Consider the following 12,943-nt stretch of genomic DNA (forward strand, 5'->3'; position numbering starts at 1 on the left):
GAAAACACTATAAAACGCTATAAGAATTAAAAACAAAAACAAAACATAACAATTGACTAAAACAATGACATAAGCAGAGGGAATATAATCACTCAAATAATATGAATCTGCAAAGAAAGAAGAAAAAAGACCACTGGGATGGAGGAGAGGATGGCCTGGAGGGACCACTAGAACTAAAATACAATGTTATATTCTAAGATGATTTCGGGCAGAGGAATATAGTGCAATGTTTCAAGTCAAAGAGATGGCCTGTGCAACTACTATAGCTATGGGCTCGGTTATCCAAAGGCGCAGCGGAAGAGCCAGGTTTTAAGCAGCCTTTTGAAGGAAGCCAGGGTGGGTGCTTGCCGGATCTCCTCCAGAAGGGAATTCCAGATCCGGGGAGCAACAATAGAAAAGGCCCGCTCCCTCGTCCCCGCCAACCGAGCCTGGGATGGTGGTGGGAGCGAAAGAAATGCCCTACCGGATGAACGAAGAGGACGAGTGGGTTCATAGCGGGAGATGCGGTCAAAAAGGTAGGCGGGCCCCAAACCGTTTATATCAAATCATAGGCCTAGGCAGCCAACGTATATGATTGGGAAACAATGTCCAGTAGGAACAGAGTGAAATGACAGAGAAGAAATTGTGTCAGCATTTTTCCTGTTATTGCAAAGATAGAAGTTAGCTCAGGAGGGTGATGTCCATCTCCTAATTCTGCTAACAGAAATTGATGAAGCACATTTCTAGGCATCTCTATTTATCATTAACATGGGGATAGGGAAGTACCCTCTAGGTAGCCATATCATTTATATTTCTGTGGATTTCAGACTGGACCTTTTCTGGCCTTACCTAGAAGGTTAGAAGAGTGGATTTGTGGCATTATGGAGACAAAATGCGTTTATTTTTCTTTCGTTGCATAGTCACTTTCCACAGCAATCTTTTCAAAGCTTTTACTTTCCACACAAATAGAAAATAGACATAAATTGGTAGGCTCTTGTTTAAACTATCTGCTAGAAACAGTTATCGAATCTTATTAATCATATCAACAAAAGTTTAACTGAAGTCCCTTCTAGAGAAATGTATAGATAACTATAATGTATGAGGGAAGAATTTAGATATTTGTCAGCTCTTTGATTCCAGGTTATGACAAACTGTAGTGTCATCCTCTGCAAACAAGTATTAAATTAATAATACTCTTATTACAGTACCCTTGACTATGGCTTTTTTCAAGGAAATGAGCTGTAAAATCTTCTGCAGAACTACTCAAAGCTAAGTGTATAGCATTGTCATAAAGTAGATGTTTATATGATTGCTTTTTTACTGGGAAATGCTACCACAAGGTTTCCTTCAACAATTAATAAAATGCATGTTCTTCTCACACTCCTGTGGTTTCTCCCAAGTGCATCTGATGTGTGGTACGCCCACATCAATTGCAGTCTTACTTTGTAATGGATGATTTTCACATGGGTGCATATGGGTTTCATCACACTATTATGACCTTGAGATAACAGTCTCTTGGAAAATGGATTGCATGAAGCTTGCTTTAGTACTGATATGGGTAATTTCTCTGTGAGTAAAGATTTTCTATCATGATAATTGCTTTCCTTTTTATATAAAAAAGTTTGTCACCACTTCTGTCAAGCAGAGAAACAGCCACAAGTAGCAATAACTTGGTGGGTTCATTGGTCATTTTCCTTGTTATACAGCGAGATTTCTAAGAATAATGTGGAGTTGATGGAAAACAAAAGGCTGATCACATTAAGTGATAGTGTGAATCTGGAGTACCTCGGTGTACCCTCCTTATCTTACAGGTGCATCTCTGCATTTTCTTTGGTTATCTTTTCAGTGCATTCTTTGAAAGTAAGCATAAAACTTACTAATTTTGTGAAATACAGTCAGCCCTCCACATTCACTGCGGTTTGGGCACAGAATTGTGGCATAAGTAGAAAAGCTGTGAATTCAACCCCCCCCCCCTTTTTTTTTTTTTTAATCTGAAAGAACAGCTATCTAGAAATCTTTGGGTCCTCCAGTATGCTCTGTGATCAATTTTGCCAGAAGTTGGCTATAGGGATGTGCCAGAGGACCTAAAAATCCCCAGAGGCACCATATTAATAACATCTGTGAATAACCAAATCTGCAAGCGTTGGTTGTAATTCAATTCTTTCCTCCTTTGAACATCATCTTTTATTGTTATTCTGTCACTTCAGGCACTGTCTAGTTTTGTTTCTAGGTCTTACATTTCTTCCAAAGAGCTCAAGATGATGTTCACAGGACTCAGGACTCATTTTATTTTCACAAGGGTCTTGTGAGGTAGGATGCCCAGATGATTGAGTATATCCGAGTAGAAATTTGAACCTTAGTTACTCTTGAGGACTATTACTTCAGCTCTGTACCTTAAGATATTATAGAACCATGGAGAATACTGACCATCCTTTCCTTGTCCCAATCCTAGCTAACAAATATACTTTGAAATATGGAATGGAGATGTTTGACATCATTGCCGTATTTGCACTGGGAGCTTTAATCAATACCCTCCCTGTAATCCTTGGCTGGGTAAACATTGGATAGTTAAAGCTCTGTCTGAAATAATTACCTTCCTGTGTTCCATACATAGCTTTGTGTAAATTCTGCTTTTTCGCGATGACAATGAAGGTTAAAAGGCTGTATATGAGCTGTTTTCATGAAAGATAATGCATAGAATCTTTTGTGAGAGTAGCACAGACAGATGTCTAAATACCCTGAAGACACTAGGTTTTGCCTGATATTGGCAGTTAAACCGGGTTCAGCCTGGTTAGCAGTTAGAAGGGAGAACACCAAGGAATACCAGGTGTTGTAAGCTTTCTTCAGAGGAAAATAATGAAACCACCTCCATTTAGTATTCCTTGCTTAAGAACATCCTGTGAAATCCATGGGGTTGCCATATGTCAGCAGGCAGCTTGAGGTTCCATATGATACATCATATTAGCACAGCTGGTGTGTTCTGTAACAAAGGTAGGATACACACCAAAAAAGAAACCAACATCTTAGGACAAGTCTAGATGTAGACACCTACAGAATTGGATGCAGTAATTCAAAGCTTTTTTAAACAGTGGGTGGCAACCCCATTTGGGGTTTCCCTAAATGAATGTGGGGGTCACAAAAAATCTATGCAGCTTTCCACCTAGTGGCTGATTTAGAAATTTGCATGAAGCCTTTAGCGACAACATGCAGCAAAAGCTTCAGCCGCACTTCATAAAAAAGGATAATCAGCTTGCCTTATTTAGCAAACCTCGCAAATTCTGACTTTGCTTGATGGTTATTGCAGAGGATTGCTTTCATCTGCCACCAAAAATATGGAGGACTCAACGTCTGTTAGACAGATCGCAACCCACTGACACCAATATATGGAGGATTCAAACTCGTTACCACTACTAACGCTGCCACCAATGTTATATTCAGGTACCTTCTCTGTGTTAGGATATTTAGAGAGTCACACGAGGCACTTTATGTGAGGAAAAACAAGAAGTTGTTGTTTATTTGTTCTTAAACAGTAAAGAAGCGTAGCCGTTTCAATTAATAAGTTAGGTTTTTCTCTTACAAAGGATGGTTTTTTTAACTTGAATTCTGTGGAAATATGTTCCTTCACACAGGAAATACAAACAGGCCAATTTAAACCTTTGAATCCATTTCTCCTGGAATTTAACACCAGTACTCTAAACTATAGAGTCTCAATGTAGTCCTCAGCCTTTCTTCCCTGAAGGCTTTTAAATACAGTAGAGTTCCAGTTATTCGGCATAAACAGGCAGGCCGAATGTCGAATAACCAGAACTGACGGATAATAGGGAGGCCCTATTATCCATCCCAGCAAGCCGGTTTAGGTAAGCGCCTTATTAGAGCATTTAGGGGCACCTCCAAAGGGGTGAGCACTTGGCATAGGGAAGTGCCCCGTGCATGTTGCTGCCTAGCAACGCACATGGTGTGCCTCAAAAGTAGTGAGTGATTGCCGGAGGGACGGGGCTCATACCTACAGCGAGTACTCGGCTTAGGGAAGTGCCCCGTGCGCGTTGCTGCCTAGCAGCGCACACGGGGCACCTGCAAAGGGCCTGGCACGTCGGATAATACGGTAGGTCGGATAACCAGAAGTCAGTTAACCGGAACTCTACTGTATATTCTTCAGTTCCCAGAACTACCTCTGTCTTCACACTCCAAACACCAACCAACCAACTTCCAAACTGCATAGCTCCAACTGTCACTTTTGCTCTGCCCATCTCCAGTTGCTAAGCAATTCTCCCCATTTATATCAGCCAATCAGTCTGCACTTCCAGTAATGGCTACCTGATCGCTCCTCCCCCTTGCTCTGCTTAGCTTTTGCAAGCAAGGCCTGAAGCTACCTGTATACCGACCTTGTAAGGTAGGCTAATCTGTTACAGTTATCTTTTCAGTTTCAGAAATGCTTCCCTTTAAATTTTGATTCAGAAATCTAAGTTGGGTTCAGAAACTATAATCTCAATTCAAATAAAATATGTCAGTCATCTGCCATTAAAAGTTCAAGAAGAATTTCCCTGCCACCTGTGCAGAGAAGAAAGAGTTAATACCACTTATTAGTTTTGGTGGGGTGAGGGAAAGGATATGGATTGCATACCTGTATCTAAACAGACCATGATGGGAACAAGAGGAAGGTGGGCATAAGTTCATTTCAGGCACATGGCCCACTCTGCAACTTGGGATCCTTTAAAAGTTGGACGTACGCCAAGCACCCCATTCCTATTCAGAAAAAAAAGGAGAGCCAATAAAGTTTATTTTGCCTCTTGAGGCTACAAATTATGCATGCCAGCATGGCCTGAAAAGTATTAAAGATGCTCTATGTCTTGAAGTATCACATATTCAGCCAAGATCTAATTCTTTACATAAAAATAAACCACCATATCCATCTCACTAAAACGCAAATTGACTTTCATCTTTAACAAATGCTAAGAATTGTTTTAAAATAAATGTATGATTTATTATTAAGAAATGTTTGATTTGTATACTTATTTTATATACCTATATGAGGTATTTGTTTGGAGTTCTACTATGGCATGCCTTGTGGTTTTATCACACCTTGAACTTAGTGGAATACCTCCACACATTTTTGGGAAATAAGTGGCTCTATGAGTATTCCAGAGTATCCCCCCAGTTTACAGAGTCTGGCTACTATAGTTGGGTTTTCTCTGCTTCAAATATCTGCTACATCTGTTAAACATCAATACATATACTTTGTCACCAATGTCTTAATGGCACTGTGCTCACTTGCAAATCTGTTTTGATATGGCAGCCTTGATAAGGTTCCAATACACAAGAATTTATATTGCACCATCATAAATGATATAGCAAATTTGCCTAATATGTTTTTGAAGATTCCACAGATGCTACAAAATGTACTGACAGTCGTGACCTCATTGTCTTAAAATGAAACTCCATCAAATAAAAATAATATTTTTAAAATAATAACTGTGTGTCATAGATGGGGGGATGTTTTTATTTGTTTCATGCTTTCTAATAGTAGATGGCATGCCAAGAGCACCGTTGAAGAATTTGACACTGATTAAAATTGTTGTGCAAATTTTTATATCAACAACTTCCAGCATCTATTCCTATATCCATCCTTTGCCAGAAGAAGTAAATATGGCTTGTTTCTAAAGCTCCAAAAATAAGAAGGAGGGGGGAAAATCTCACATGGCTATAAAGTAAACACATGGATAATACACATGATGGCTAACACAAAACTACTGATGCAAATAAAGCACCTCTGGCTAAAATTCCGTTATGAAAAGCAGGTAATTGAGTTGAGTCTGTCGGCAAGAAGGGATAGAGAATATTTTTATTCAATTCTGGAGGCTGACATTAAATTATAATATCAACAAGGCAGCACTGTCTTATCTAGTTGTCAGTGGATGTTTTAACTTTTGTTTTTCCCAGGACTTGAAAATTAATAATTGTCACTTGCAGCACATAATGCTGTTTCTGGGAGCATCATAAAACATTTAGAAGCTTACTGGTGCCAACGTCTCCATATCTACTGAGAAGTAAATCCAGTTGAGTCTAATGGGGTTTACTCCCAGGTATGCATGTATAGGATTGAAGCCTAAATGTCAAGGCAAATGGGGTAAATACTGGGATGCTGAAGAGCAGTGGTCCTAGAGTTCTAATAATGCAGACTAGCTTTAAAAATGATTATGTAAATCCCATCTTTTTAACAATAGTGACATCCAGCTGTCTGTAGTTAAATGTATCACATAATTAGCAGACTTTGATGAATCTGATAGACTTAAAAGGATTAGAGATGCTAGCATCTTACCTTCCGCTGAAGAGGTGTTGACATGAATTTCTAATGTGGATTTCATTCAGCTGAATGTCTTCTTTCTGGTTTTGTAAACAGAGGATAAGTACAACAAAACCAATGTGGACTGTGACAAATACTCCCCTCAGTCACAGCAGTGATCATTGGCTGACACACAGGCGACAGCGTTTGTATACTTGTGAATCATTTTTGATGGAGTTCTTTTATTTGCAAAATAAATTGAAACTCACTGGCACACAGGGAAAAAAGCCCTTCAACACTTCTAAGATACACAGTTCTGAGAAAGGCAAGGGTTTTACACATCCTTTGGAATCACATTATGGAGTGTAATGATTTTTTGTAAGCTACACTATAATAACATCATGATCAAATGCAAGAGTTATTGACCTGCCACTAGTGGTGAGTAATAGGAAAGGAAAACAAATGGCATGACAACATCATGTAGTTGCCTACTATTCTAATGTGTAGCTGAGTTTGAAATACCCTTTTTGTATGCGCTTTTACATATATATTATAATATTTAATGCTAGCCTGATAGTGCTTTAGCTTCTTTTAAATATCTAACATATAAAAACTTGGATATCACTGTCTGATAGCACCAAATAAATAAATCTTAAGTACTGGGACTATCATATCGGAGGAAGAAGGAGAGAACCCTGGCTTATTTAAAACTAAACTCTTATATGCTTAATGTCAGAAAACTGTAAAAATACAGTATTTTCAAAATGATGGACCCAATTTCAAAGCAGTATATTTCACAATTGCGACATGTGACAATTACACAAAAAGTAAATGGTTTCATAAGTTATCATATTATCACATTTTATTAACCTTTTTGTACAGGCTCTTTGAGTCTTCCACTTGCTGTACGGACGACATCAAATTCCAAATTGGGTCCATCTTTTTGAAACATTCCGTCCAATAATCAAATGAAGAAGTTACAACTTTGATGCCCATTCATGACAGTAGACTACCCGAGGGAGCTGCTTCACTTTGCTTAATGTTAGGGCTGTCCCTGCCCCATCATCACACATGTATCCTGATTCATGCTTCCTAATCCTTTTCATCTTAAGTGGATGTTAATATATAGCAGTGGTGGTGGATCTTTTAGAGATTGGAGTTCCCAAACCCCAATCCAAAACCAGCTGTAAAGTGGGAAGGGGGGAGTGGGTGGCGAGCAAGCAGGCGGGGAACAACGGTGTATGTGTGACAGGAGAGAGGGACTGTTTGTCCCTTCTGGCACTTCTGCCATAGATTTGCCACCACTGATTGAAAACATATAACCCCTGCTATGCAGGAACACAGAATAAAGCACCCCTGACAGATTGCAATCCAGCTTCTGCTTAAAAGCCTCCAGAGAAGAAGACTCCACTATGGTCCAAAGCAACATATTCCACTGTCAAACATCTCTTCCCATCAGGAACTGCTTACCAATGTTTAAATGGAATCTATTTTCCTGTTATTTGAATCCATTTCTTCCTGTCCTGGTTTCCTGAGCAGCAGAAAACCAGTTTGCCCCCTCCTCAATGTAACATCCTTTCAGATATCTAAATATGGCTATCCTGCCCCCTCTCTGTTTAATTTTCTCCTAGCTAAACATATCCAGTCCTCTCAGACGTTCCTTATAGGGCTTGGTTTCCAAACCTTTTATCATTTTGGTCATTGTTCTCTGGACACCTTCCAACTTGTCAATATCCCTCATGCATTGTGATGCCCGGAACTGGACATGGTATTCCAGGTGAGGTCTAACCAAAGCAGAATAGTGTGGGACTATAATTTCCTCCATCCTGTTGCTGCATCCTAGAATCACATTGGCTTATTTACCTCCCGAATCACACTGTTAACTCATGTTCAACATAGAATCATAGAGTTGGAAAAGACCTCATGGACTATTCAGTCCAACCCCTTGTCAAGAAGCAGGGAAATCGCATTCAAAGCACCCCTGATAGATGTCATCCAGCCTCTGTTTAAAAACCTCCAAAAAGGAGTCTTCACCACACTTCAGTACAGAGAGTTCCACTGCTGAACAGCTCACAGTTACGAAGCTCTTCCTAATATTCAGGTGGAATCTCCTTTCCTGTAGTTTGAAGCCGTTGTTCTGAGTCCTAGTTTCCAGGGCAGCAGAAAACAAGCCTTCTCCCTCCTCCCTATGACTTCCCCTCACATATTTACACATAGGCATCATGTCTCCTCTCAGCCTTCTCTTCTGCAGGCTAAACATGCCTAGCTCTTTAAGCCACTCCTCATAGGGCTTGTTCTCCAGACCCTTAATCATTTTAGTTGCCGTTCTCTGGACACATTCCAGCTTGTCAACATCTCCTTTAAATTGAGGTGCCCAGAAGTGGACACAGTATTCCAAGCGTGGTCTGGCCAAGGCAGAATAGAGGGGTAGCATAACTTCCCTGGAACTTGTTCTATCGACTCCGAGATCCCGAGATACAGTTTTCAAGCCAGCATTCCCCCATCCTATGCATTTGATTTTATTGCCTAAGTGAGTACCGTACATTTCTCCCTGTTGAAATTCATCTTGTTAGTTTGCAAGTAGTTAAGTGAAATACATTTTTTCTTTCCCACACTCACAATGCCACCATTTTATTAATCTCATTAAATATTTTTATCTTGTTTTTCACAATTGCCTACTAGTCCCTGGGGCTCTGAAGGGCACCATATCTTTACTATGATTACAGGGTTTTTTTCCATTTGGGCAGAGGGCATGTTTTGAGATTTATACTGTCTTCCTTTGGAGCATTTAAATGGCCCAAATTATATTCCTTATTTGAAAAATCTATTGCTGCATAAAGCAAAACGTTTTTGTCAGGAAACACAGTTTATAATCAGTAGGGCACGCAGGAAGAATGTCAGTGTAAAATCATAACTCCAGAGGCCTAGAAGTGGACAGTATGTGCAAGCATTCAGCTTATAGTGCAGTGGTTGTTACCTTTTTTGTATACATTCTTCATATTTCTGCTTCATGTTTTAATTTTCTTGAGAATATATTGTGCTAGTGGTGCAGTAGCAGGAGCCTTGGAAGTGCAGTATTTCACTGTAAAATGTATTCTCTACTATAGATGTAGTACCATCCATATGAAAATGTCATTCAGTATGTTTGAAAGGAATCTATTGGATGACCGGACTGTGTGTGTGTGTTATACCTTTCACTTCCAATAGATTGTGAATGTGTTTCTTCTGCTTAATTTCTTGTATTCTTGGAGATGATATGCTTTCTTGTACTAGTTCAATGGGGGAGCTTTTTCTTTCTTTCTTTTTTCAGAGGCAAAAACCAGGGAGCCTGTCCTACCCTTCCATCATTCAGATCCCCATTATCTGGCTGAAGCTTTGGTTGAAAATAATTTTCCGTTTCCCTGCATTCTGTGTTGTTCTGTTCTGCCAAGCTAGCATGGTGGAAAGATAAAAGAGATGTTGATGCACCAAAGAAGGTGTGCCCCACTTGCCCCACTCATTATCTATACAATGGACAGAGTACATATGTTATTTTAGGGGAAGGGAGTGGGTCTGATAGGAGTGTAGTGCATGAATGCTCTGAGACCTCATTGGCTTAATTGAAACGTAATTAATTTATTGTTGATCTTGCTCAGTCATAGCAGATGCTTCAAAGCAACTTTGTAAGAAACTTTCAGGCAGGGAAGGGTCAATGTTTACTTCAGGGCTCATCCAGTGCCCTCCCCACCCTCCAAGCCCTGGTAGCCTTAGGATCTCATCACATTGAGGTCCTGAAGCCAGGGAACAGTGGGGAACATTCACTGAGCAGCGGAGCAAATCCGACGGGCATCATGGGAACCGATTACGTCGCACCCTGCATCACCCCCTTCCCCACTCCATGGAAGAAAGAGTTGCTGTTGGCTTCCACCTCGCATTGTCTCTGTTCTATCTTATGAGAATATGGGAAGCCTTCCATATTCTCTGGGCAACGTCCTAGGACACATCCAGATCACTTGCTGTACAGAGCCTCGCCGGAAGTAGCCTTGTGTTGTATGATGGGCTCCGTTGGGCTCTGACAAGGAAGCGTCCTGGAAGCATCCTAGGACTCTTCCCGAAGACAATGTGATGAGGTCATTACTTGGAATCAGTGGCAATTTCTGAGCAGGTGAGCCTGTTGCCATTTTAATTCCTGCAAAACCACAGGTCAGATAGGAGAGCATTGTGGAAAGTATATTCATGAAATGTTTGTGTATACATACAAGCATGCAAACATACACACACAGCACACATACACACACACATCTTACTTACTGGTATTTTATTTGATTTATAGCCCACCTTTCAAAAGTGACTTGCAGAAACCTAAAGCAAGATCAAATTCAAATCACATTTTACAAAAATTAAAAAGAATTACAGTAAGGTAAAGGTAAAGATTTTCCCCTGATATTCAGTCTAGTCATGTCCGACTCTAGAGGTTGGTGCTCATCTCCATTTCTAAGCCAAAGAGTAATACAAATAGGATATAATCAAGGCATGTGTTACTGTAGACAGATCTTATTTCTCTAGGAGTTGATTCAGCTGTTGCACTAGATGTATCTGTGTAAATATATTTCTGTCCACGACCAAACCTGGACAACCATGCTCAGTTTTGAATCCGGGAGTATACTCAAGATGTAATCCTGAGATTTCAAAGGGAATGTAACACCCATCCAGCAAGGTTTGAATCCTTATTTCCTCAACTGCCTTATGACTGACTGGGAACACCTCCATTTTGTCTGGATTAACTATCCAGTCCATAACTAACAGAATATACTGCTTTTGTAAAGAGATAGCTTCCTTGAAATTGGATTTAAAGGAGAGATACAGTTACATGTTCTCAGTGTACTGATGTCACTGAACCTCAAAACTCGGGATGACTTCTTAGCCAGGGGTTATCTTATATCTGTATCTTGTATCACAGGCATGGGCAAACTTTGGCCCTCCAGGTGTTTTGGAATTCAACTCCCACAATTGGAATTGTGGGAGTTGAAGTCCAAAACACATGGCGGGCCAAAGTTTGCCCATGCCAGTTGGGTCATAACCCATTTATCTCCCCAGGCTTCCCAGAACTCAAAGTCTGGCCTCACTTCTCTATGACTCCTGACAAGGGAAGGCATCTCAAGTTGTGAAAAATAACTTGAAAAGAAATGATTATTTTTATTTATGTGCTGTTCACCCCTGCTGCTAGATGCCACATCGGAGCGATTGCTTTCGATTGCTGGCTATCTTCTTCTTTTCCCATCCAAAGATTCTGAAATTGTGCCTCTTACTAGCACTCAGCAGGGGTAAGCATTTAACACAGGGAACTACATTGTTGTATCAGTATTCACCATGTCAAGAGTAACTGAAAACAGTGTTGTACGATTGCCATTTGGTTTTTGCTTATCTTATGGTTATTTTTTTCTACTTCTGTTCCGACTTCCCTCACCTTGCTCTAAATGGTGGAAGTTTCAGTACAATTTTCTTTCTTAGTTGCAAATAGGTTACACCATTAATAGAACAAAGCATGTTATAAATGTCTTTCCTCTTTTGTTTTGCACAGGCATGTAGTTCCTTTCTCTTTTAATTCTTGATTTCATCTCTCTTTTTCTTGTCCCAGTCTCTCATGGCTCCTCACTAAAAAATCTCCTCCCCCCCCCTCTTTCTTATCCTTTTTTCATCTCCACAAATGATCCATCAAAATTGGAAAGCAGAAAACAAGTTTTCATTTATTTGTGTTAATATTGCCATAGGTTTTTACTCCAATAACAAAATAGTCCCTGATGAGAAAAATGTCCCCCAGTGAAGAGCTATTCTTTTTTTGCTAGCCACTTTACAGGTCACAACAGCATCAATTGGATTCTGCAGTGGTGCTTCCCCAAGTACAGCACACTGTCTGCTGATTTTCCTATTTGTCTTACTGCAAAAGTAACAATGAAAGAGGGAATAGCTCAGTCTGTTGAATGTTGCCAACATATATTAGGTCAGTGGTTCTCAACCTGCGGGTCTCTAGGTTTGGCCTACAATTCCCAGAAATCCCAGTCAATTTACCAGCTGTTAGGATTTCTGGGAGTTGAAGGCCAAAACATCTGGGGATCCACAGGTTGAGAACTGCTGTATTAGGTCTTTAGTTACCAGAATATATACAATTCCAGAATGACTTCAACTGTTAACAAATGATCATCAGCAGCTAGGTCTGTTTCTACTGAGTACTGTGCTTGAAGCTGTACAACAAGCCTAGTCCATATAACCTGAAAGGCAGTCAGATTAGACACTGACTCCACATACTGCCAAACCTCAAGTAACTTGTGATTGTGCAAATTGTGTTTGGTTTTAAAGCAATGCTGTCTAAGATATGTCTTTACATTTGAGAATGTTTCCTAGTTCCTTCATGATTGTCTTTCCAAGTCTTAGTCATTTTACTATAGTCTCAATTTTGGTTAAAGACTGAACAAAGATATATGAAGTCTTTGACTATTTCAATGCTTTTGTTGCCCATTTTAAAATTATGTAAATAATCTTTTGTCATTACGGACAGCCCTTTTAATAAAGTATGTGGAAAAATACACTATTGACCTCTATAAACAGTAATACATGCTACCTCATCAGACAGGGTGATTTTAGTGTCCTAGGACACTTTCATGCTGTCTGTGGGACGGTGACCGACACTGGATCTCACACAACGTT

The 12,943-nt window shown here is 39.9% G+C and overlaps 1 protein-coding gene across 1 annotated transcript in view; it reads left to right on the forward strand.

The window, feature by feature from the left end:
• dock1 (dedicator of cytokinesis 1) overlaps nt 1–12,943 on the forward strand; it is a 557,290-nt gene that overhangs the window by 414,838 nt on the left and 129,509 nt on the right. The gene's annotated exons all lie outside the window — the stretch shown is intronic.

This window comes from Anolis carolinensis, chromosome 3 (genome assembly GCF_035594765.1).
Source record: "Anolis carolinensis isolate JA03-04 chromosome 3, rAnoCar3.1.pri, whole genome shotgun sequence".
Classification (NCBI taxonomy): Eukaryota; Metazoa; Chordata; class Lepidosauria; order Squamata; family Dactyloidae; genus Anolis; species Anolis carolinensis.